Below are 26,872 nucleotides of genomic sequence, written 5' to 3'. Positions count from 1 at the left end.
GGAAATCTTTTATATTTTAAAAACCTATTTGTTGGTATGCATATCAGATACTGTGTACATATATGTAGTTTCATTTCTTTTAAGGGTGACTTTTATGGAAAAGTCTTAATTTCAATACAAGCCATTTAATCAATATTTTTCTTTATATGTAGCTTGTTATATAATGCTGAATAAATGTTTTTCTATCCCAAGGATCTGTTCTTTTGTGTTATTTTCCAGAAGCTTGATCATTTAACCTTTCAGATTTGGGTTTAAAATTCTTCTAGCACTGAGTTTTGTATATGAAATGCCATAGGAATCAAGATTTGTTTTTTCCTCTGGATACCTAGTTGTCTCTGGTAACCGGTGATCTCTCACCAGTCTCTCTCACTGGAGATTAATTATGCATACTCAAATAATTTCATATAAAACAAAGCACTTAAGATACACTTTTTTATGCCTGACTTCCTTCACATAGCCTGACTTTTTTACGCCTGACTTCCTTCACATTTCAGGATCTCAAGAACCAACTCCAACACATGTCCGTAGCCTCAATCAGACTAGCTGTGGATTTTCTAAGCAACGAAGAACACATCTATTCCACCGTGGATGATGATCATTTTAAATCCACAGACGCATAATAACTGGATCTAATTGGGTACCCGAGATATTTTCCAGTTGGACCTTTTTGCAGCCTCTTGTCTCCAGCTGTGCATATAATTGGCGAGTTGACTTCTAGGAAGTAGATTTCATCTATAAAAGATCTCAACTGACATCCTTTTGAAACTTACTACTACTCTTCTGTGTTTTTGATGGACTTCCCTGGTAGCTCAGATGGTAAAGTGTCTGCCTATAATGCGGGAGACCCAGGTTCGATCCCTGGCTCAGGAAGATTCCCCTGGAGAAGGAAATGGCAACCCACTCCAGTATTCATGCCTGGAAAATCCCATGGACCGAGGAGCCTGGTGGGCTACAGTCCATGGGGCTGCAAAGAGTCGGGCATGACTGAGCGACTTCTGTGTGTGTGTATGTGTCCTTCACATAGCATATGCTTTTGAAATTCATTCATTTTATTTTGTGGTCAATAGTTCATTCATATTGTTATTGCAGGGTAGAATTCCATTGTATGAATATACCACATTTGCTTAGCTGTTCACTTTTTGTTTGCTATTTTGTTTGTTTCCAGTTTTTGATTACTGGGAATAAAGCCCATGTACACAATATTTTGTGGACATCTGTTTTTATTTCTCTTGGGCCCATACTCAGGCATGGATATGCTGGATACCATGATAAATGTATGCTTAATTTTTCAAGAAAGTATTAAATCTTTCCAAAGCAAGTATACTATTTTATACTTTTCTATCACTATATTGGCTTTCCTGGTGGCTCAGTCATTAAAGAAGCTGCCTGCAATGTGGGAGTGAAGTGAATGAAGTTGCTCAGTCGTGTCCGACTCTTTGCGACCCCATGGACTGTAGCCTACCAGGCTCCTCTGTCCCTGGGATTCTCCAGGCAGGAATACTGGAGTGGGGTGCCATTTCCTTCTCCAGAAGATCTTCCCAACCCAGGGATCGAAGCTGAGTCTCCCGTATTGCAGGCAGACGCTTTACCATCTGAGCGAATCCCTGGGTCAGGATGATTCGCCTGGAAAAGGAAATGACAGCCCACTCCAGTATTCTTGCCTGGAGAAGTAATTCCATGGACAGTCCATGGAATTAATTCCTGGTGGGCTACAGTCCATGGGGTCACACAGAGTCTAATCACTATATTAGAGTCTCATTTGCTCCATACATTCTGCAGCACTTGGTATTTTTCAAACCCAATTTACCATTTTATTTCTCTTTCATGGTTAGTGATTTTGTGTCATGACTAGGAAATTTTTGCCTACTCTAAAGTCAAGAATATTATATTCTAAAATTTTGTAGTGTTTGATTTTGTGCTTGCATCTATGAGCCATTTTAAATTAAATACTGAGCATGGTATGATGTGAGGATTGAAGTTGAAATTTTACCCTTTCCCCTTTGGTAATAATGACTGTGTGTGTGTGTGTGTGTGTGTGTGTGTGTGACTATTTCTGGACTCTTAATTCTGTTCCTCTTATCTATATATTTATTTTAACACCAATAAAAGATTATTTTGACTATTGATTGATTCATAATAAATCTTGATATTAGATAGTCTCAGTTCTCAAACTTTATCCTTTACTTTTAAACTGATTATACTCTTCTAGATTCTTTGCATATCTATATGAATTTTAGAATTACCTTACGATTCCTACACAAAGTGACTGGAGTTACATTACAAAATAAATAGAACAAATTGGTAAGAATCCGTATATTAACATAATTGCACTTCCCAGCCTGTGAAAATAGTTTATTTCTTCATTTATTTGATTATTCTCCCCTCTGTCCTTTAGTTTAAAATTGGAGAGGTGTCTGCTCTCATTCAAAACTTCTAATTTAAAATGCACATCTTTCTTTCTTTTTGGTCACTATAGGATCAGAGTTCTAAAGCTGGCTTTGTACTCATCCAGAGTTGAGAGTTAAAATATATTTTACCAGGGTACTGTGTTTAGGACATGAGATTGTGAAGACAATTATGTATGCATTGTTCACATATCACACATGGGAGGATGGAATTTGTTTGTATAAAAAGGAATCTTTCCTTAATTATCAAAATGTGTACTCATTTTGTAAGCCCATTTAAGGGAATATTTATGTACAAACTCACTCAATTTCACTTGACACATAGCAATTTGATCCTTAGGAAACCATATATGGCAAATGCAGTCACTGCAAAAGATGGCACTGTTTAGGAAAGATCACATACACACACACATACAATAATAGATAAAATAAAAAAAGGCAACTCTTAAAATTGGGCAGAGAAAAAGCCAACAAAATTTATAACTATCCCCTTTAAATAAAGGCTGGACAAAATGTATCAACAGAAAGACTTTTATTTGGGAAATCTTACTCTATATTTTATTGGGCATATCAACTTTGGGATCAGTGAAATACCAGTTAGTTATTGGATTTTAAAACCCAGTTAAAAAGACAAAAATCTTCATTCTTTACATATGCTATCTTCTCTATATTGTTTAGAACTTGAATACTCAAAGACTGAACACAGAGATAATAAATTTTGTATGTCTTTCATAGAGAAATATACTTATGCCTAGTTGGTCAAGAATAAGTAAAATATTAAGAATATTCTAACATACTTTATTATATTTTCTCTTCTAATATTAAAAATCTGCCTTCATTGAACAGTAAGAAATATCAGGCCATTTGAAACAGATGAGCACATGATCTCTATGGAGAAAGTTTACAACTTCAATAAAGATGTGTGTGCCTATGTGTGCACGCGCTCAATTGTGTCCAACTCTTCATGACCCCATGGACCAGACGGCCAGGCTCCTCTGTCCATGGGATATCCCAGCCAAGAATGCTGGAGTTGGTTGCCATTCCTCCTCCAGGGGATCTTTTCCACCCAGGGATCTATCAAACCTGCATTTTCTGTGGCTTCTGAATTGGCAGGCAGATTCTTTACGACTGGGCCACCTGGGAAGCCCAAGAACTTGGAATGAAAAGTGCAAAATGAAACATTCTGTCCTCATCACGAATCTCAGCAATTCAGTACCACTATACTAAATAAATACTATCAGTGATGAAGTATGTCCCTAATAAGTGAAAGCATTTCTCTTATTTCTTTTTCTAAAAATAGGCAGTCAAAACATAGTTGTAATTTCTCTATTCTACATTGATGATACATTTCAGGACAGTACATTTGCTTGGAATAAAACATTTTAAAATAAAATATATGTAATATATTATATGAGAGCTTTAAAATGTTTTCCATATAGCTTTCTTTATAAGGTATATTGTATATTCCTTGAAGAGATTCCATTTTACTAAGGAAAATGTTTCAGTATAAAAGATACAAATACACAACTGAATATTTTCTTTGTTGTATAACAAATTGACTTTACAAAGCTATAAACTATTCTGAATTGAAGGGCTTTTGGAAATAATGACCTTCATTACAGTTTGTAAGGCATTCTGGGCAATATCATAAAAAAATGCGTCAGCAGTCGTTTCTTCCTTAAAATGGTCACCTTCACTGTGTAATAAATTGCCTATTTCATAAAAGAATCTCTGTGGGACACTTCAAATTTGTAAGCATATATCTTCACTTTGAGATTTTATAGGAAATGCATAGTTTACTTTATTTATGGCTAGATTACAGTTACTACATAAAAGGATATCACTGCTTTGAAAAGTGTGCTTATGTAGAAATATAAAAGTACTTACCAGTTACTTATCAGGCTTAGCAAAAAGGTAGCCCCAAAATGTGTATAAGTTAAATTATTTGAATACACATATTAGCTGGTCCTTTCCACTGATCTCACCAACTCAACAGACATGAGTTTGAGCAAACTCTGGGAGATAGTGAAGGACAGGGAAGCCTGGCATGCTGTGTAGTCCATGAGATTGCAAAAAGTCGGGCATGACTTAGGGAGTGAACAACAGTCACTAATATTTTGCTCTTATATAACAGGTATTATGATTTCATATGTACTTATTTCTTTTCATTAATAATAAATGAGCTTATGATGGAAGATAAAAATATATTTTCTAGCACTAACAGCAATAAGAAATAGTAGACTCTTCTTAAATAGACTTTTAATTATCTATGAGTATAATCTTATTAAATAATATTGCAAGAAAAATCTTTTTCCTGCATATTAATATGATGACTTGAAAAATTGAACTATTTTTAACATCAATATTTTTATTGATTTAAGCATAATCACTCAGTTCAGTCACTCAGTCATGTCCTACTCTTTGCGACCCCATGGACTGCAACATGCCAGGCTTCCCTGTCCATCACCGACTCCCGGAGCTTGCTAAAACTCATGTCCATTGAGTTGATGATGCCATCCAACCATCTCATCCTCTGTCATCACCTTCTCCTCCTACCTTCAATCTTTCCCAGCATCAGGGTGCTTTCCAATGAGTCAGTTCTTCATATCAGATGGACAAAATATTAGAGTTTCAGATTCAGCATCAGTCCTTCCAATGAATATTCAGGACTGATTTCCTTTAGGATGGACTGGTTGGATCTCTTTGCTGTCCAAGGGACCCTCAAGAGTCTTCTCCAACAGCACAGTTTAAACACATCAAGTCTTTGGTGCTCAGCTTTCTTTTCCAACTCTCACATCCATACATGACTACTGGAAAAACCATGGCTTTGACTACATGGACCTTTGTTGGCAAAGTAATGTCTCTGCTTTTTAATATGCTATCTAGGTTGGTCATAGCTTTTCTTCCAAGGAGCAAGCGTCTTTTAATTTCATGGCTGCAGTCACCATCTGCAGTGATTTTGGAGCCTCCCAAAAGAAACTCTCTCATTGTTTCCATTGTTTCCCCATCTATTTGCCATGAAGTGATGGGACCAGATGCCATGATCTTAGTTTCTGAATGTTGAGTTTTAACTTTTTCACTCTCTTCTTTCACTTTCATCAAGAGGCTTTTTAGTTCTTCACTTTCTGCCATAAAGGTAGTGTCATCTGCGTATCTGAGGTTATACATATTTCTCCCGGCAATCTTGATTCCACTTTGTGCTTCATCCAGCCAGGCATTTCATATGATGTACTGCTCATATAAGTTAAATAAGCAGAGTAACAATATACAGCCTTGATGTAGTCCTTTCCTACTCAATGCAAATATTATAAACTGAGAATATATCTCTTACATGACTTACTAGGGGAATTATAATACTTTACAAGGTAGAAGCACCAAAGATGAATACCAAAATAATTTCTGAAATTGAAACATCATTAAGTCATGACTTTACATTAAGAAATCTCATTTTCTACACTTTTAATTGTTATGTCTCATTGAACTTATTACTCTCTGCCTTGTTGGCCTATCAATCAATTATATACTGTTACATATACATATGTATGTATATATGTTTATGTATAAAAATATAACATAGAAATATATATATATATATTATATATAATGCATATACAAATTTGCCTTTTAGGATGTAAAATCTTTATGGACAAATCTTGTCTGTATCTCCTCAGCTGCTAACACAGCAATTTTCACAAAGTAAAGTTTCAGTGAATTATTTTTTATCAGTGTTTAAATCAATATTTCATCTTACGTTTCAATTACTTAATAGTCAAATAAGTAATAATTATAACTAATAATTACTGGGTGGTTTCTATGTGGTTGATATTGTTCAATCTGTACTAATCCCTAAAGTGCCATAGAATAAAAATATGAATAAACAGTTTATATGAATTGTCAGTGTCTGATGATAATTTAACCTAAGTCAATTTCATTTTCATTTAGAAAATTTAGATTGATATTTTAGGACAATATTCCAAAGAATAAAATATGAATTTTAAAAAATGAAACAGGCTTGTTATTAAAAAGAATAAAAAATGGAAAATAATTAATATAAGCTTCTTCAGAGTTTGAACTAGCTTGGGAATAAAGTTAGCCAAGTTTAAGTAAATAGAAGTAAAATTGTGTCTATTATTGTGTTGCTTAAAGTCCACTAACTAGATAATCTCCTGGATTTTTATTATGGGACCAGTTCAGTATCACTGTAGGATACATGAGGTATGTTATATTCACTTAGAATCACATGTCCTTTATCATTCCATTCTGCAAAACATGTTACTACCCGAAGACTGTATCTAATGTCTTACATTGTAGAAACTATTGCTTTCTTGAAGATATTTTTTTGTTTTTGAAAACAAGTCTGCAGATTAGAATTTTTCAGAAATTAATTTATATCATTTACATAATTTATTTTTAAAATTTTCATCTAAGTAAACATAGTATATAATGTATCCATGACTTTGCAGATTATCACAGTAATCTAGAATGATTTAATAGGAGCATCTTTTTCTTGATTTTGAGACCTAAATTATCCACATCAAATCCAATGAAAATTAATATCTCATTAGATTCTAATTGGCAAATTAATATCTCTTTTCAGTGCTTTATTTTGGAGCAGATGGGAGTGCCAAAGCAAAGGCTGAGGAAATCCTTTAAAACAAAAAATATGGTATGAAAACTTTGATACAGCCATTTAAGAATAAATAGAGAAAACTTCTCATCAGAAGGTCAGTGATATTTTCAATAAAGAAATTACTTTTCCTTTAAAAGTACAAATGGACAGGAATAAAGAAAAACCATACCTCTAATGCCATCCTTTTGAATGGCTGCAAGAGCTGCTTTTACTGAAACAGGCTACAGTGCCCTATGTATTCATTTCAAAGCTGTCATTTTTATTTTAAATATGATTATTTCCCTTTGTGGCCATAAATTAAGGGCAGCTACTATTAAATTTAATTACTTTCTGTAGCAGCATGCAGCTGGGGAATATTTTGCTCTCAGAAAGTATGATTACAAAGAGAGAACGCTTCTAAACGTAATCACGCTCTCTTGTTCATCTTCATTCATAGACTCAGGATTGCAAAATGGAGCCATACAATACAAAGAGAAATTTGGTTAAAGAAAATAAAGGCTAAATTACACACAATACCTTGACAGAACTACTGTTAGTAAATCTGAGTATTTTCTTTGTGCAAATAGACTTTGTGCAACAAGCAACAGTGACTATCATTCCCTGTCTACTGAATTGGAAAACAAATAACAGGATCTGTCTCAGTAATAACTATCATCTAAAAAATGATTATGACTTTTGGCATATTATTTTTTCAGCATATAGTTTATAGAAGTCTCACAGGAATTAATCAAAATGACCATGAACAATATTCATAGTACTCCTGAAGTAATGAGGTCATTTTTGTATCTATATTATAAAAATGAGAAACCATGTTTATGATGCTTTGGAATGTATATTCATAGTGATACAGCTATATACAAAAATATAAACCAAACTGAGTGATTTTCTCAACAAATGAAACCATCATTCCTGATCTTGTTCATAAAGTTGTGTTGAGAGTGATAAAAGTTTATTAAGAATTTACTAACTTCACTTCTATTTGAAATTACCTACTTTTTTTTCTACCTCAGACCATATCAAAGAAAGACTCTTTCATATCAAGACAGTATATAGAAAGGTAAAGACAGAAATTATGGTTACAGTATTAAAATATATCTAAGCATGTTGTGTTATATATGTAAACATAAAATAGCATTTAAGTTATTTATTTTAGCATTTAATAGAAAATACTAAGTTGAACCTTTTAAGATATAGTCCAGATTGAACTGAGCAAAAGAATCTTGATGGACAGAGAGAGAATGAGTTTCAAAATAATGATAATAATAATAGTAACAATAATAATAATAGATTAAAAGACAAAACTATAGAGACAGAAGGAAATGACTATGCACTCCAGGATTCTTGCTTGAAGAATTCCATGGACAGAGAAACCTGGCAGGCTACAGCGCATGGGGTCACAAAGAGTCAGATGACAGCTACTACAACTTTCACTTTCATAGATACAGATCTTTTCTTTCTTTTTTTTTTTAAATTTTATTTTATTTTTAAACTTTACAATATTGTATTAGTTTTGCCAAATATCGAAATGAATCCGCCACAGGTATACCCGCATTCCCCATCCTGAACCCTCCTCCCTCCTCCCTCCCCTACCCTCCCTCTGGATCGTCCCAGTGCACCAGCCCCAAGCATCCAGTACCGTGCATCAAACCTGGACTGGCGACTCGTTTCATACATGATATTATACATGTTTCAATGCTATTCTCCCAAATCTCCCTACCCTCTCCCTCTCCCACAGAGTCCATAAGACTGATCTATACATCGGTGTCTCTTTTGCAGTCTCGTACACAGGGTTATTGTTACCATCTTTCTAAATTCCATATATATGCGTTAGTATACTGTATTGGTGTTTTTCTTTCTGGCTTACTTCACTCTGTATAATAGGTTCCAGTTTCATCCATCTCATTAGAACTGATTCAAATGTATTCTTTTTAATGGCTGAGTAATACTCCATTGTGTATATGTACCACTGCTTTCTTTATCCATTCATCTGCTGATGGGCATCTAGGTTGCTTCCATGTCCTGGCTATTATAAACAGTGCTGCAATGAACATTGGGGTACACGTGTCTCTTTCCCTTCTGGTTTCCTCAGTGTGTATGCCCAGCAGTGGGATTGCTGGATCATAAGGCAGTTCTATTTCCAGTTTTTTAAGGAATCTCCACACTGTTCTCCATAGTGGCTGTACTAGTTTGCATTCCCACCAACAGTGTAAGAGAGTTCCCTTTTCTCCACACCCTCTCCAGCATTTATTGCTTGTAGACTTTTGGATCGCAGCCATTCTGACTGGCGTGAAATGGTACCTCATAGTGGTTTTGATTTGCATTTCTCTGATGAGTGATGTTGAGCATCTTTTCATGTGTTTGTTAGCCATCTGTATGTCTTCTTTGGAGAAATGTCTATTTAGTTCTTTGGCCCATTTTTTGATTGGGTCATTTATTTTTCTGGAGTTGAGCTGTAGGAGTTGCTTGTATATTTTTGAGATTAGTTGTTTGTCCGTTGCTTCATTTGCTATTATTTTCTCCCATTCTGAAGGCTGCCTTTTCACCTTGCTAATAGTTTCCTTTGTTGTGCAGAAGCTTTTACGTTTAATTAGGTCCCATTTGTTTATTTTTGCTTTTATTTCCAATATTCTGGGAGGTGGGTCATAGAGGATCCTGCTGTGATGTATGTCGGAGAGTGTTTTGCCTATGTTCTCCTCTAGGAGTTTTATAGTTTCTGGTCTTACGTTTAGATCTTTAATCCATTTTGAGTTTATTTTTGTGTATGGTGTTAGAAAGTGTTCTAGTTTCATTCTTTTACAAGTGGTTGACCAGTTTTCCCAGCACCACTTGTTAAAGAGATTGTCTTTAAACCATTGTATATTCTTGCCTCCTTTGTCAAAGATAAGGTGTCCATAGGTGCGTGGATTTATCTCTGGGCTTTCTATTTTGTTCCATTGATCAATATTTCTGTCTTTGTGCCAGTACCATACTGTCTTGATAACTGTGGCTTTGTAATAGAGCCTGAAGTCAGGTAGGTTGATTCCTCCAGTTCCATTTTTCTTTCTCAAGATAGCTTTGGCTATTCGAGGTTTTTTGTATTTCCATACAAATTGTGAAATTATTTGTTCTAGCTCTGTGAAGAATACCATTGGTAGCTTGATAGGGATTGCATTGAATCTATAAATTGCTTTGGGTAGTATACTCATTTTCACTATATTGATTCTTCCAATCCATGAACATGGTATATTTCTCCATCTATTAGTGTCCTCTTTGATTTCTTTCACCAGTGTTTTATAGTTTTCTATATATAGGTCTTTAGTTTCTTTAGGTAGATATATTCCTAAGTATTTTATTCTTTCTGTTGCAATGGTGAATGGAATTGTTTCCTTAATTTCTCTTTCTGTTTTCTCATTATTAGTGTATAGGAATGCAAGGGATTTCTGTGTGTTGATTTTATATCCTGCAACTTTAGTATAGTCATTGATTAGTTCTAGTAATTTTCTGGTGGAGTCTTTAGGGTTTTCTATGTAAAGGATCATGTCATCTGCAAACAGTGAGAGTTTTACTTCTTCTTTTCCGATTTGGATTCCTTTTATTTCTTTTTCTGCTCTGATTGAGGGGCCAAAACTTCCAAAACTATGTTGAATAGTAATGGTGAAAGTGGGCACCCTTGTCTTGTTCCTGACTTTAGAGGAAATGCTTTCAATTTTTCACCATTGAGGATAATGTTTGCTGTGGGTTTGTCATATATAGCTTTTATTATGTTGAGGTATGTTCCTTCTATTCCTGCTTTCTGGAGAGTTCTTATCATAAATGGATGTTGAATTTTGTCAAAGGCTTTCTCTGCATCTATTGAGATAATCATATGGTTTTTGTTTTTCAATTTGTTAATGTGGTGTATAACATTGATTGATTTGCGGATATTGAAGAATCCTTGCATCCCTGGGATAAAGCCCACTTGGTCATGGTGTATGATCTTTTTAATGTGTTGTTGGATTCTGATTGCTAGAATTTTGTTAAGGATTTTTGCATCTATGTTCATCAGTGATATTGGCCTGTAGTTTTCTTTTTTTGTGGGATCTTTGTCAGGTTTTGGTATTAGGGTGATGGTGGCCTCATAGAATGAGTTTGGAAGTTTACCTTCCTCTGCAATTTTCTGGAAGAGTTTGAGCAGGATAGGTGTTAGCTCTTCTCTAAATTTTTGGTAGAATTCAGCTGTGAAGCCGTCTGGACCTGGGCTTTTGTTTGCTGGAAGATTTTTGATTACAGTTTCAATTTCCGTGCTTGTGATGGGTCTGTTAAGATTTTCTATTTCTTCCTGATCCAGTTTTGGAAAGTTGTACTTTTCTAAGAATTTGTCCATTTCTTCCACGTTGTCCATTTTATTGGCATATAATTGTTGATAGTAGTCTCTTATGATCCTTTGTATTTCTCTGTTGTCTGTTGTGATCTCTTTTTTTTTTAATAGTAAAAGTAAAGAAAATAGAGAAGATATTGAGAGGAAGGAACAAAGTTTTGTGCTTCTCTTCTAAGAAAGTAATGAACAGCTCTGCATATGGATCAGTTTCCAAGTAATCCAGAAAGTGAACCATGGCTGAGAGCAAAGAGGCTCTGGAAAGCCTCACATCAGTCCGCAGACAAGCTGAGGAGACTATAGAACCTATGGAAAACCTCCAGAATCAGCACAAAAATGCTCTCATCAAAGCCCCTCGCTGCCTAGATGAGCCTGGAGTCTCCTCACTCTCACACTATAGTGGAGATGAAATATTTTTGAATAACTGATACCGGCTAACCCAATGGACCAGTTCCTTGTAATACTATTTTTAATTTGTTTTTAAAATTTAGTTAGGTAGCTCAATTAGAAATCAATATACACAAGTGTTGCCTTCAAAACTGTCACACTGGTAGGTTATGTAGAGTGTTTAAAACTTCGCTGTCACTTATGAAAACAGTTGGAGAGCTGTTTGCTAATTTTCAAGAGAAAATAATTTCTTTTGAAATTATTTTCCAGGTCACTTTGAAGCTGCATTCTCACTGCCCTACTTCCAAAACAAATTGGAAGAGATAGATTTGTAGCACACTTCCTAGTAAAGGCAGAAATATCTTCAAAATTCATTTAAGCTACCTCTTGGAAGGAGCTTCTGTTCAAATGCTTTCACAATCAAAGTTTTGTCCATCTCCAAAAAACGTCCATTCAATTTTATGTGTAAGAGTTTTAACAGTCTAATCACATCCCCCACACTTTAGATACCAAGGACTTTGGGATATTTCCAGAACTCAAATTCATCTTAAAAGGATGGCTCTTTGCCACTACTTAGTAATGTCTGGTGAATTTACTTCTCCCCCGCAAAAGTAGATAATAGTTTTTCAATATACTCACAAGATCATATAGGGAAAATATCTCTTATTGATAAACCCAAAATATTTTTACACCTCTGTTTAATTATACAGTTCTCAACACAAATATGAATATTCAAATTGTGAGTTACCAGAAAGAAAATTAATATTGCTATTTTATATACAAATAGTTTCAAATATTATTAGATGTTAGAAGTTAATAAATTGTCATAAAGTACAGTACAGTATAAAGATATTTCTGAGTATTTCACCTACTTTAATGAAAACAATTCTAGTAACAACATAATTTTGAGGTAAAAATAGAAAAAATATTTTCATATCAATCTGATACATCATTGTTGAATTTTTTATATTCCCTACTAGTGCTTGTCTATATACATAAATAATTTTTATAGTGGCCTTTATCATTTAGATGTAACATAAATTATATTTTAACAAATACATTATTAACATTTTAAATCTAAGAACATGTGCAAGACACTTTAAAACAATACCTGTAATTAAGTGTGAATGAATCTAAGGTATCTCAAAGGCTTTAATTTCTGTAACATTAGCACCAACACCTTAAAGTAATTTAGAATTATCATCATAGCTAAACAAATTAACAAGAACAAGAGCTTTTGAGAGGTGTAACAATTATTCATAGCATTTTCTCTTTACTGATTCAATTACCTAATACCTGTATTTTTCTGTACAACTGCATTCTAACCAGTATTTCTCATTAACAGTTCTTTGGAATTTTTTTTTTCCAGATTGTTAATGACTATGTGTTCTAGTTTTCCTGCCCGCTTCCCCCCGCCCCCGCCCCACTCACTGGATTTTTATAGTCCTTTAAATACTTCTTTTATTTTTATAGTCAAATAGCAAATTAGTAGATATCTTTCTAATTTTTTTGTTTTATCTTTTCTTTGTCTGTCTCTGCTTTGATCATCAAAGAACAAAGCAACAACAACAACAAAAAGCACCACAACACAACAAAATCACCCATCTATTTGGCAGGGCAGAGAGAAGAGCAGGAACGTGGTGAATTATGATCTAGTGATGCACAGGTGCTGTTTATCCTGGATCAGTAATCTCATGGTTCAGTGGTAATTCCACAGGGATCAATGAACAAGGATGAAAGAAAACAAAACCACAGTATTCTTGTCTTGAGACCATTTTATAAGCAACGTTTGAGAAACCTTGCTACTTTTAACTGCTCTTTGCTGTTCATAAACTGTAAAAGGATCCGTGTAATTTGTTATTATAAAATTGTCTCCAGCATTACAGGGAGATTTTTATCAAATTTTTATCAAATCAATAAAGATTTCCAAACAAGTGTCTATAAAATATGTTACAGAGAAGTAGCTGAAACAAGGTCACTTTGTATGCATATATGTATACACGTAGAGATCAGGAGACCACGGTTCAATTCCTGGATTGGGAATATCCCCTGGAGAAGGGATGGGCTACCCACTCCAGTATTGTTTGGCTTCCCTAGTGGCTCAAATGGTAAAGTATCCACCTGCAGCATGGGAGATGTGGGTTCAATCCCTGGGTCGAGAAGATCCCTTGGAGGAGGGCATGGCAACCCACTCCAGTATTCCTGCCTGGAGAATTCCCATGGGCAGAGGAGCCTAGCAGGCTACAATCTGTAGGATGAAAAAGAGACAGACATGACTGAACAATTAAGCATAGCATGGCACAGAGATGCATATCTCATTCCAGAAAGACTTAAGAGGGTTCATAAAATTACATGAAATGAAGCTGGATAAAGATGGATTCAAAGTACAAAAATGCATGAAAACATTTAAACAGAAAATAAAAATAAAAAAGGAAATTAGAGTTAAGGACTGAGGATGGTATAAAAGTCATATTTATAAATATATACATGACAGAGAAGTATTTTTCACTTCACCAAAGCTGATTTTAACCCCTTTTGTGTATTGCTATTCTTTTAGCTAATTTACAGTGGTGTAAAAAGTGAAGAACTAAAGAACCTCTTGATGAAAGTCAAAGAGAAGAGTGAAAAAGCTGGCTTAAAACTCAACATTCAAAAAACTAAGATCATAGCATCCAGTCCCATCACTTCATGGCAAATAGATGGGGAAATGATGAAAACAGCAAGAGACTTTATTTTGGGGGGCTCCAAAATCACTGAAGATGGTGACTGCAGCCATGAAATTAAAAGATGCTTGCTCCTTGGAAGAAAAGCTATGACCAACCTCAATTCAGTTCAGTCACTAAGTCATGTCTGACTTTTTGTGACCTCATGGATGGCAGCACACTGGGCTTCCCGATCCATCACCAACTCCCGGACTTTACCCAAACTCATGTCCATTGAATTGGTGATCCCATCCAACCATCTCATCCTCTGTTGTCCCCTTCTCCTGCCTTCAATCTTTCCCAGTATCAGGGTCTTTTCAAATGAGTCAGCACTTTGCATCAGGTGGCCAAAGTATTGGAGTTTCAAGCATCAGTCCTTCCAAAGAACACTCAAGACTGATCTCCTTTAGGATGGACTGACTGGATCTCCTTGCAGTCAAAGAGACTCTCAAGAGTCTTCTCCAACACCATAATTCAACAGCATCAATTCTTTGGTGCTCAGCTTTCTTCATAGTCCAACTCTCACATCCATACATGACTACTGGAAAACCCATAGCCTTGGCTATATGGACTTTTGTTGGCAAAGTAATATCTCTGCTGTCTAGGTTGGTCATAACTTTCCAAGGAGTAAGCATCTTTTAATCATCTGCAGTGATTTTGGAGCCCCCAAAAATGAAGTCTGACACTGTTTTCACCGTTTCCCCATCTGTTTGCCATGAAATGATGGGACTGGATGTCATGATCTTAGTTTTCTGAATGTTGAGCTTTAAGCCAACTTTTTGACTCTCTTTCACTTTCATCAAGAGGTTCTTTAGTTCTTCTTCGCTTTCTGCCATAAGGGTGGTGTCATCTGCATATCTGAGGTTATTGATAACTCTCCCAGCAATCTTAATTCCAGCTTGTGCTTCCTCCAGCCCAGCGTTTCTCATGATGTACTCTGCGTAGAAGTTAAATAAGCACAGTGACAATATACAGCCTTTATGTACTCCTTTTCCTATTTGGAACCAGTCTATTGTTCTATGTCCAGTTCTAACTGTTGCTTTCTGCCCTGCACACAGATTTCTCAAGAGGCAGGTCAGGTCTGGTATTCCCATTTCTTTCAGAATTTTCCACAGTTGACTGTGATCCACACAGTCAAAGGCTTTGGCATAGTCAATAAAGCAGAAATAGATGTTTTTTTCGAACTCTCTTGCTTCTTCAGTGACCCAACAGATGTTGGCAATTTGATCTCTGGTTCCTTTGCCTTTTCTAAAATCAGCTTGAACATCTGGAAGTTCATGATTCATGTATTGCTGAAGCCTGGCTTGGAGAATTTTGAGCATTACTTTACTAGCGTGTGAGATGAGTGCAATTGTGCAGTAGTTGGAGCGTTCTTTGGCATTGCCTTTCTTAGGGATTGGAATGAAAACTGACCAATATGATAGCATATTAAAAAGCACAGACATTACTTTGCCAACAATGGTCCATCTAGTCAAAGCTGTGGTTTCTCCAGTAGTCATGTATGTTTTGAGAGTTGGACCTTAAAGAAAGCTGAATGCCAAAGAATTGATGCTTTTGAACTGTGGTGCTGGAGAAGACTCTTGAGAGTCTCTTGGACTGCAAGGAGATTCAACCAGTTCATCCTAAAGGAAATCAGTCCTGAATTGGAAGGACTGATGTTGAAGCTGAAACCCCAACACTTTGGCCACCTGATGCAAAGAACTGACTCATTGGAAAAGACCCTGATGCTGGGAAAGATTGAAGGTGGGAGGAAAAGGAGATTATAGAGGACGAGATGGTTGGATGGCATCACCGACTAAATGGGCATGAGTTTGAGTAAGCTTTGTGAGTTGGTGATAGACAGGTAAGCCTAGTGTGTTGCAGTCAATGGGGTCACAAAGAGTCCAATATGACTGAACGACTGAACTGAACTGATCATAAAGAATGTTTACTTTCCAGTAAATGTGTAACAAGTTTATATTATTCTCTGACAAAAATCTTCCTTCATTGCTTTATGGCTTTTTAATATGAAATGAGAAAGTAATATTCAGAGCCCTTGCAGTCATTTTGTGGCCAAGAACAGCAGAGTTCAGTCTCATGCTTTGAAATCATAAAACTGTCAGAAAAATATCAATAATAATGTACCACAGCCCTGTTATGGGAGAAAAGCCATCTCTGCTTTTGAAAGTCATAACTGATCTAGTTTTTTGTTTCTTGTTGCTGATCACTTATTAATTTAAATAAACTCTATTATGACTTGAGTGTGGCTGCATATTTGTCTTTAAGTATTTAACATTCAACATGACCAGCTATAATATACATTGTTTTAAAAACATTAATATTTTTCAGAGTTCTCATTAATGAACATAATGAGCAAAATCTTTTTAAGCACAATGGCACTAAGGAGAAATCCAAGTACATTTTTGAGAATTTTGATTCTTGATAGAATCAGGTGAAAGGAATGGGTTTACAAGATTAATAGTTAGAGACTGTAAAGGAAAGCATAACTTACTACTTTCTCCACCATCACCTAAGAGAGTCATCATTCTTGCATGAAAGCCTTTAAAACACAAGAGTCATCAATCCATGACTCATGACTCATGACTCATGGTGGCAGAGTTAATTGTTGTATCACAGTTGGAAGGGGAGACACAATTTTGGCATAAATATCAAACACTGGCTCTACACAAAAACTCATACCATACAAGAAAGCAAAGAATTCATTTTCTTTTCTCTTTATTTTCACTGTCTGTGCTCTAGAAATTCAGAGAAGTGTATCTGAAAGAGGAACCTCTCATACATCATTTCTGTACCGTGACTGCAGACAGAGCAGACAACGAGATTAACCATTTTGTTTACAAGTATGCAGTCTGCATAAATTGTAGTAATCAAAAAGAAGTGATTCGTCAAAAAAACAAAAGTGTGTATGTAAATGATACTTTTTAAAATTAATATCTGAATGCCAATGGGAGATAAGTGGAAGTTCCATTCCTAGAAGGTTTGATATGGTACTGATACGGAAAAAAAAATGAAGATACAGAACGTATTTGTAGATCTTTCCTTAGATCATCAATTCCCTCTTGAGGAACAAATAGTTGTAATATTGGCTGAAGAATTAGCCTGTGTGGATCACAATAAACTGTGGAAAATTCTCAAAGAGATGAGAATACCAGACCACTTGACCTGCCTCTTGAGAAACCTATACGCAGGTCAGGAAGCAACAGTTAGAACTGGACATGGAACAACAGACTGGTCCCAAATAGGAAAAGGAGTACCTGAAGGCTGTATATTGTCACCCTGCTTATTTAACTTATATGCAGAGTACATCATGAGAAAGGCTGGGCTGGAAGAAGCACAAGCTGGAATCAAGATTGCCGGGAGAAATGTCAATAACCTCAGATATGCAGATGACACCACCCTTATGGCAGAAAGTGAAGAGGAACTAAAAAGCCTCTTGATGAAAATGAAAGTGGAGAGTGAAAAATTTGGCTTAAAACTCAACATTCATAAGATGAAGATCATGACATCTGGTCCCATCACTTCATGGGAAATAGATGGGGAAACAGTGGAAACAGTGTCAGACTTTATTTTTTGGGGCTCCAAAATCACTGCAGATGGTGACTGCAGCCATGAAATTAAAAGATGCTTACTCATTGGAAGGAAAGTTATGACCAATCTAGATAGCATATTCAAAAGCAGAAACATTACTTTGCCAACAAAGGTCCATCTAGTCAAGGCTATGGTTTTTCCTGTGGTCATGGAAGGATGTGAGAGTTGGACTGTGAAGAAAACTGAGCGCCGAAGAATTGATGCTTTTGAACTGTGGTGTTGGAGAAGACTCTTGAGAGTCCCTTGGACTGCAAGGAGATCCAACCAGTCCATTCTGAAGGAGATCAGCCCTGGGATTTCTTTGGAAGAACTGATGCTAAAGCTGAAACTCCAGTACTTTGGCCACCTCATGCGAAGAGTTGACTCATTGGAAAAGACTCTGATGCTGGGAGGATTGGGGGCAGGAGGAGAAGGGGACGACAGAGGATGAGATGGCTGGATGGCATCACTGACTTGATGGATGTGAGTCTGAGTGAACTCCGTGAGTTGGTGATGGACAGGGAGGCCTGGCGTGCTGTGATTCATGGCGTGGCAAAGAGTTGGACACGACTGAGCAACTGAACTGAACTGAACTGAAGGAAATCTTGTGAAAGAAGTAGTGCATAAAATATAATTGTCCTTTAAGTTATTCCTTTAATTAACAATTGGAAAAAACAAGAGACCATTGAAGATTCTGGGATGTTAAAACTAGAGGGGATCAAATAAACCATCTAGTGCACCTTCAATGTATTTTAGACAATGAAGGATATGCTCACATAAAACTTATATAGCTGACGTTAGAAAATAAATTATGGTGGTTTAAATTAACTATCTTCATATACAGGCATATGTACACCTTCAAGACTAGAAAGGATGTTTTTATCAGTCAACAAAGTTGAACGTTTTCTAAAACACAGTATAATTGTATTTATATAATTTAATTTGAATTAGCTTGTTAACATCAACAAAAAATTAATCAACATTTTTAATTTTGTCAACAGTTGGGAAAAGCCAAAGCTAACTGATACTATTTTGAGACTGCTGTTGCTTTCTTCCTTTTAAGGAACTCTCCTTGACAAAATTTACTTGATATTGAATGCACTATTTCTAAGGCAATTAACTTCTTACATCTGTGATGCTTTAAATAAAAATTAAAAGATCACTAGATGGACTGTTACTTGTAAAAAGGAACTAACTCTAAACAAAGATATGAGCTGCCAGACAAGAATTAAGAGTCAATGATATATACAGCATTAAGAGAAGTGTGGGATAAGTTTGAATAGTTTCTTTACAAGTATAAAATTACTTAAGAATTTTATATTCCTCCTTTACTCCAAGATGCTTTCTTTGAAGAGCAGAGATTTAGAGTTTATTTTCCTTTGTTGTTGCTTGTTTGTTTCTGTACTACTCTTTTCACTGTTTACTTATTGATTTGTGAACTCAGTTAAGTACAAATAACTAGACTTTCTTCCCTCGCATTTTCCTTATAAACTCAGTGTAAAAGTTCTTCCCACACCTCTAAGCATATTATAACTGGCTCTTGAATCAGTTCCAAACACTAATTCTGTACCTATTATATATCTTTAGTGTCTAGGACTCTGTTTTCCCCCCATTTTCTAATAAATATCTTGGCTGTATAAGTACATATAAGAATGTATTTATACATTTTATACCAACAAGAAAAAGTCACAATCTCTCAATCTAATTCCTCTCTCTGTTTTACATCTTTATACTTTTCCCACTTCACTCTTACTCAATTGATTCAGGTCTTGCCTATTTAGCCAAACAAACCTTTTATTAAATTTGTTTCCTACCTAAATATATACATATATATATATATATATAGTTTCCTTTAACTTTCATGCCAACTTGTTTTAGTCTTCAACAAGAACAAAAATGTTTTTAAAGAAAGAGCCACCCTTTTATTTCCCCATTTCCTATTCTTTGTTTCAAAGAACTAAATAAAATTCTCTGCTTGAAATTAACACAGTTTTGGCTTTGTCTGTCTTGTCTGTGACTTCTTGAAATGTTAATTACATCCCCTTTATCACTCAATGGTTTTCTATCATTTATTTTATTGTTTTCCAACTTCTCTAACTCTTATCTATCTCTTCAACATCTTATTGAATACTTATTCAGTTCCTTCTCATTCTAGACATAGAACTTATAACCTTAACAACTTTCTCATTCTGCCATTCAGTGTAGATTTCCCCCAAATCCTATTCTTAGCTCTTTTCCTTTTCTTCTTTACCATGCTTTTTTAAATTTCCTATTTCCTTCTATGCCTTCAAAATAGCATCTCCATGAGAATTATTTCTGCATTCTTACAGAGAACCTCAGCTAGATACCATACGTTTTCCTTAGGCATTTTATGGTGCACTTTAAATTCACCTGTCTGGAATTGAACCTCTAATCAATGATTCTGCTCTATCACATAGCATACAGCAGCTCCAAGGATAAAGCTGAGCTCTGCACACAAGCATACCTGGGCATACCACCTTTGCCACTAGTGAGTGGTAGAACGTTGGGCAAGATTCTTATGTATGGGATATTGGATGTTTTTACCTTTCCTAAGACTTATTTTCCCCAGTAATATGATGGGTGTAAGAGCAGTACTAGTTCAAGTTTGTCTTAAAGACTAAAAGAAGGAGAGTTCAGAAAGGTAGAAAATGAATCAGGAAGTGCAGAGGAATAAAAGCAAATTGAGCAGAATGTCTCAAGATATGGGTGGTTCACAAAGACGAAAGTGAGATGAGGACCTTGGAAAAGCAATTACATCTGACAAATGAGTTGGCAAACTTTAAAAGTTAGTTCTTCTTTTATCTGTATTTGGTAGGAGTGTGTCTGCCATTTGCAAGAAGTCTTTATTTTGGCTCATATCCCAGCCACGTATTTTATTCATCTTTCTTAACACAGTAATTCAAAGATGAAAACAAAAGAGGAAAGTAGTTCACTCTCATAATGTCCCCAGGTTTGCATGTATATACCAAAGTCATTATTTCATGTAGAAAAGCAAGGCAATACTTCAGATTCAGAGATGTATTTGTGCTACATATATATATATATTTGTAATATACAGTATTCTGTGATTGTATATTTTAACCCAGTTTGTTTATATTTCTTATTCCTCTGAAACTGGAAATTATTTTGACTAAAAGTTTAGAAAATGAAAACAAATTAATTTAGTGAATTGATATGCTCTAAAGACCAGCATTTTCTTGGGAAATATTCTTAGACTATTATAATTGAATGAGAACAAAAAGAGTCACATTGTTCTATACAGATATGAATTATTTATGAAGTTAAAAATTCTATCAGATACATAAAGTTCTGATGGAAATCATTCTGTAATTCAACTCTTTCTCTGTAAATCTTTGATATCTATAAGTGCACATACCATATATATACAGTATAAAATGATATACAGTATATGGCATATATCAGTTGTGTCTGACTGTTTGCAACCCCATGGACTATACAGTCCATGGAATTCTCCAGGCAAGAATACAGAAGTGAGTAGCTGTTCGCTTCTCCAGGGGATCTTCTAAGCACAGGGATTGAAACCAGGTCTCCCACATAGAAGGGGGATTCTTACCAGCTGAGCCAACAGGGAAGCTCAATATATTTAGACAATTCCATTAAACATAAACATAATATATATAAAGTTGCTTTCAACTTCTAGCAACCTATCAGATCAGATCAGTCGCTCAGTCGTGTCCGACTCTTTGCGACCCCATGAATCGCAGCATGCCAGGCCTCTCTGTCCATCACCAACTCAAGGAGTTCACTCAGACTCACGTCCATCGAGTCAGTGATGCCATCCAGCCATCTCATCCTCTGTCGTCCCCTCTCCTCCTGCCCCCAATCCTCCCAGCATCAGAGTCTTTTCCAATGAGTCAACTCTTCGCATGAGGTAGCCAAAGTACTGGAGTTTCAGCTTTAGCACCATTCCTTCCAAAGAAATCCCAGGGCTGATCTCCTTCAGAATGGACTGGTTGGATCTCCTTGCAGTCCAAGGGACTCTCAAGAGTCTTCTCCAACACCACAGCTCAAAACCATCAATTCTTCGGTGCTCAGCCTTCTTCACAGTCCAACTCTCACATCCATACATGACCACTGGGAAAACCATAGCCTTGAGTAGATGAACCTTTGTTGGCAAAGTAATGTCTCTGCTTTTGAATATGCTATCTAGGTTGGTCATAACTTTCCTTCCAATGAGTAAGCGTCTTTTAATTTCATGGCTGCAGTCACCATCTGCAGTGATTTTGGAGCCCCAAAAATAAAGTCTGACACTGTTTCCATTGTTTCCCCATCTATTTGCCATTACATGATGGGACCGGATACCATGATCTTCGTTTTCTGAATGTTGAGCTTTAAGCCAACTTTTTAGCTCTTCTCTTTCACTTTCATCACAAGGCTTTTTAGTTTCTCTTTACTTACTGCCACAAGGGTGGTGTCATCTGCGTATCTGAGGTTATTGATATTTCTCCTGGCAAACTTGATTCCAGATTGTGTGTCTTCCAGCCCAGCATTTCTCATGATGTATTCTGCATATAAGTTAAAGTATGACTGAAATAAAATCTCTTATGATTATACAGTGGAAGGGACAAATAGATGAAAGGGGTTACATCTGACAGACATAGTGCCTGAAGAACTATGGATGGAGGTTGTTGACATTGTACAAGAGTCAGTGATCAAGACCATCCCCAAGAAAAAGAAATGCAAAAAGTAAAAATGATTGTCTGAGGAAGCCTTACAAATAGCTGAGAAAAGAAGAGAAGTGAAAGACAAAGGAGAAAAGGAAAGATATACCCATTTGAATGCAGAGTTCCAAAGGATAGCAAGGAGAGATAAGAAAGCCTTCCTCAGTGATCAGTGCAAAGAAATAGAGGAAAATAATGGAGTGGGAAAGCTTAGAGATCTTGTCAAGAAAATTAGAGATACCAAGGGAGCATTTCATGCAAAGATGGGCTCAATAAAGGACAGGAATGGCATGGACCTAACAGAAGCAGAAGATATTAGGAAGAGGTGGCAAGAATACAAAGAAGTATACAAAAAAGATCATGACCCAGATAACCACAATGGTGTGATCACTCACCTAGAGCCAGACATCCTGGGATGCAAAGTCAAGTGGGCCTTATGAAGTATCACTATGAAAAAAACTAGTGAAAGTGATGGAATTCTAGTTGAGCTATTTCAAATCCTAAAAGATGATGCTATGAAAGTGCTGCACTCAATATGCCAGCAAGTTTGAAAAACTCAGTAGTTGTCACAGGACTGGAAAAAGTCAGTTTTCATTCCAATCTTGAAGAAAGGCAATGCCAAAGAATGTTCAAACTACCACACAATTGTACTCATCTCACACATTAGCAAAGTAATGCTCAAAATTCTTCAAGCCAGGCTTCAACAGTACATGAATCAGGAACTTGCAGATGGTCAAGCTAGATTTAGGAAAGGCAAAAGAACCAGAGATCAAATTGCCAACATCTGCTGGATCATCAGAAAAGCAAGCGAGTTCCAGAAAAATATCTATTTTTGCTTTATTGACTATGCCAAAGTTTTAGACTGTATGGACAACAAAAAACTGTGAAAAATTCTTAAAGAGATGGGAATACCAGACCACCTGACATTCCTCCTGAGAAATCTGTATGCAGGTCAAGAAGTAACAATTAGAACTGGAAATGGAACAACAGACTGGTTCTAAATAGGAAAAGGAGTACGTCAAGGCTGTATATTGTCACCCTGCTTATTTAATTTATATGCAGAGTACATCATGAGAAATGCTGGGCTGGATGAAGCATAAGCTGGAATCAAGATTCCTGGGAGAAATATCAATAACCTCAGATATGCAGATGACACCACTCTTATGGCAGAAAGTGAAGAAGAACTAAAAAGCCTCTTGATGAAAGTGAAGTTCAGTTCAATTCAGTTCATTTGCTCAGTCGTGTCTGACTCTCGAGACCCCATGAATCACAGCACGCCAGGCCTCCCTGTCCATCACCAACTCCTGGAGTTCACTCAGACTCACGTCCATTGAGTCAATGATGCCATCCAGCCATCTCATCCTCTGTCGTCCCCTTCTCCTCCTGCCCCCAATCCCTCCCAGCATCAGAGTCTTTTCCAATAAGTCAACTCTTCGCATGAGGTAGCCAAAGTACTGGAGTTCCAGCTTCAGCATCATTTCCTCCAAAGAAATCCCAGGGCTAATCTCCTTCAGAATGGACTGGTTGGATCTCCTTGCAGTCCAAGGGACTCTCAAGAGTCTTCTCTAACACCACAGTTCAAAAGCATCAATTCTTCGGTGCTCAGCCTTCTTCACAGTCCAACTCTCACATCCATACATGACCACAGGAAAAACCATAGCCTTGACTAGAAGAACCTTTGTTGGCAAAGTAATGTCTCTGCTTTTGAATATGCTATCTAGGTTGGTCATAACTTTCCTTCCAATGAGTAAGCATCTTTTAATTTCATGGCTGCAGTCACCATCTGCAGTGATTAAAGAGGAGAGTGAAAAAGTTGGCTTAAAGCTCAACATTTAGAAAACTAAGATCATGGCATCCAGTCTCATCACGTCATGGCAAAAAGATGGGGAAACAATGGAAACAGTGAGAGACTTTATTTTGGGGGGGCTTCAAAATCACTGCAGATGGTGACTGCAGCCATGAAATTAAAAGACGCTTGCTCCTTGGAAGAAAAGCTATGACCAAATTAGACAGTACATTAAAAAGCAGAGATATTACTTTGCCACCGATGGTCCATCTAGTAAAAGCCATGGTTTTTCCAGTAATCATGTATGGATGTGAGAGCTGGAGCGTAAAGAAAGCTGAGAGCTAAAGAATTGATGCTTTTGAACTGTGGTGTTGGAGAAGACTCTTGAGAGACCTTTGGACTGCAAGGAAATCAACCAATCTATCCTAAAGGAAATCAGTCCTGAATATTCATTGGAAGGACTGAGGCTGAAGCTGAAACTCCAATACTTTGGCCACCTGATTGGAAGAGCTGACTCATTGGAAAAGACCCTGATACTGGGAAAGATTGGAGGCAGGAGGAGAAAGGGAAAACAGAGGATGAGATGGCATCACTGTCTCAATGGATATGAGTTTGAGTAAACTCCGGGAGTTGGTGATGGACATGGAAGCCTGGTGTGCTGCAGTCCACAGGGTCACAAATAGTCAGACAGGACTGAGTGACTGAACTGAACTGAACTGAATGTAGAATGGCTTAGTACCCAAAGGGTATCTATTGTACTGACTCATAAATTTAGCAACTTAGTGTTGTTATTAAGGATCTGGTTTTTAGACTTTGTCTTTAGGATAAAAACTTTAACCTCTTTTGGGGGTCCTTCATGGCTGCACAATGCCTCAAAGATGGATAACCATGGCCAAATTCTTCCTCAATGATATCCAAAGACAGGGTGCAGGGAGAGAAATTTCTGGTAGTTCTCTTGAAGACAAAACGAGCTACTTTCTAAACATATTATCACTTCAATGGAAACATTTGCCTCTTCCTTGACTGAATTAATTACTGTGGGAGAAGGATGGACTTTGTGAATGACTTAAACCAATCTATGTCCACCTTTCATGTTGAAGTGAGGTCATGCACTGTACACATTGAGAATGGGAATATTGGCAATATTTGGCAAAAAAAGAAACACTTTGGAGTGAGATAGGTGCCCGGTGGGCTTCCTCAGTGTCTCAGTGGTATAGAATCTGCCTACCAAGTAGGAGACCCAGGTTCAGTCCTTGGGTCAGTAAGATCCCCTGAAGGAGGAAATGGAAATCGACTACAGTATTCTTGCCTGGAAAATCCCCATGGACAGAGGAGCCCAGAGGGCTACAGTGCATAGAGTCACAAAGAATTGGACATGACAGTGACTGAGCAGAGCACAGCATGCAGGAGGTATCTAACAAGCATAGAAGAAATGAATAGGTTTGAGTGAAAATTTTCCCCAAAGATTTACTTCTGTTAAATCCTTAGTCTCCCCTTTACTGTGCTTGCTTCTCTCCTGTAGAATGGCTATATAGCTTAGCGGTTAAAAGCTGATCTGAAACCCTGGTGTGAGTTCAAAGCCTGGATCCATTGCTTACTAGCCACTTGACCTTGGGCAAATTATTTCACTGTGCTTTATCTTCTTCAACTTATATTGTATATAATAATAGTAGCTACCCACTATCATTACTATGCAGCCTTTATGAGTTAATTTGTATAAATTATTTAAAGTAGTGCTGACTGTATAATTATTATTAAATTAAACCTAGTTGCCTTAGGAGCTGGATTTTGACATGTGGTGTATATATATATATGTGTGTGTGTGTGTGTGTGTGTGTGTGTGTGTGTGTGTGTATTTATCTTCCCTGGTAGCTTAGCTGGTAAAGAATCTGCCTGTGATTCAGGAGACCCCTTTTCAATTCCTCAGTTGAGAAGATCCTCTGGAGAAGGGATAAGCTACTTGCTCTAGTATTCTTGGGCTTCCCTGGTGGCTCAGATGATAAAGAATTCAGCTGCAATGCAGGAGACCTGGGTTTGATCCCTAAGTTGGGAAAATCCCCTGGAGAAAGGATTAGCTACCCACTCCAGTATTCTGTCTTGGAGAATTCCCTAGACAGAGGAACCTGGCAGGCTATACAGTCCATGAGGTCACAAAGAGTTGGACACAACTGAGTGACTTTCACATATATGCATGCATATATATGTATGCATATATAATACAGATTATGGAATATAAACTAACCTTCAAAGCATCTTTCAAGCAAAAATCTTGCTTTTTTCCTATCATCATTTTGTTTAAGTTTTTGTCTTTGTTTTAGTACCTTGACCCATCTAAACTATATTATATTGATATAAGATT

The 26,872-nt window shown here is 36.5% G+C and overlaps 1 long non-coding RNA gene and 1 other non-coding gene across 4 annotated transcripts in view; one reads left to right on the top strand and one right to left on the bottom strand.

Moving 5' to 3' along the window:
- Positions 1-798: 798 nt before the first annotated feature.
- TRNAY-AUA (transfer RNA tyrosine (anticodon AUA)) lies at positions 799-871 on the top strand. The gene has a single exon. It is a non-coding gene; the product is annotated as a tRNA-Tyr (tRNA).
- A 9,931-nt stretch (positions 872-10,802) lies between these two features.
- The window catches only part of LOC133228635 (uncharacterized), a 120,406-nt gene continuing 104,336 nt past the window's right edge, over positions 10,803-26,872 (bottom strand). For 2 of the 3 annotated variants that reach the window (XR_009730302.1, XR_009730304.1), the window contains one exon: positions 11,484-14,003. This is a non-coding gene — a long non-coding RNA (uncharacterized LOC133228635). The other variant, XR_009730303.1, reaches the window with a different exon arrangement.

Source organism: Bos javanicus, chromosome 17 (genome assembly GCF_032452875.1).
Source record: "Bos javanicus breed banteng chromosome 17, ARS-OSU_banteng_1.0, whole genome shotgun sequence".
Classification (NCBI taxonomy): Eukaryota; Metazoa; Chordata; class Mammalia; order Artiodactyla; family Bovidae; genus Bos; species Bos javanicus.
This window is presented reverse-complemented; position numbering and strand designations above follow the sequence as displayed.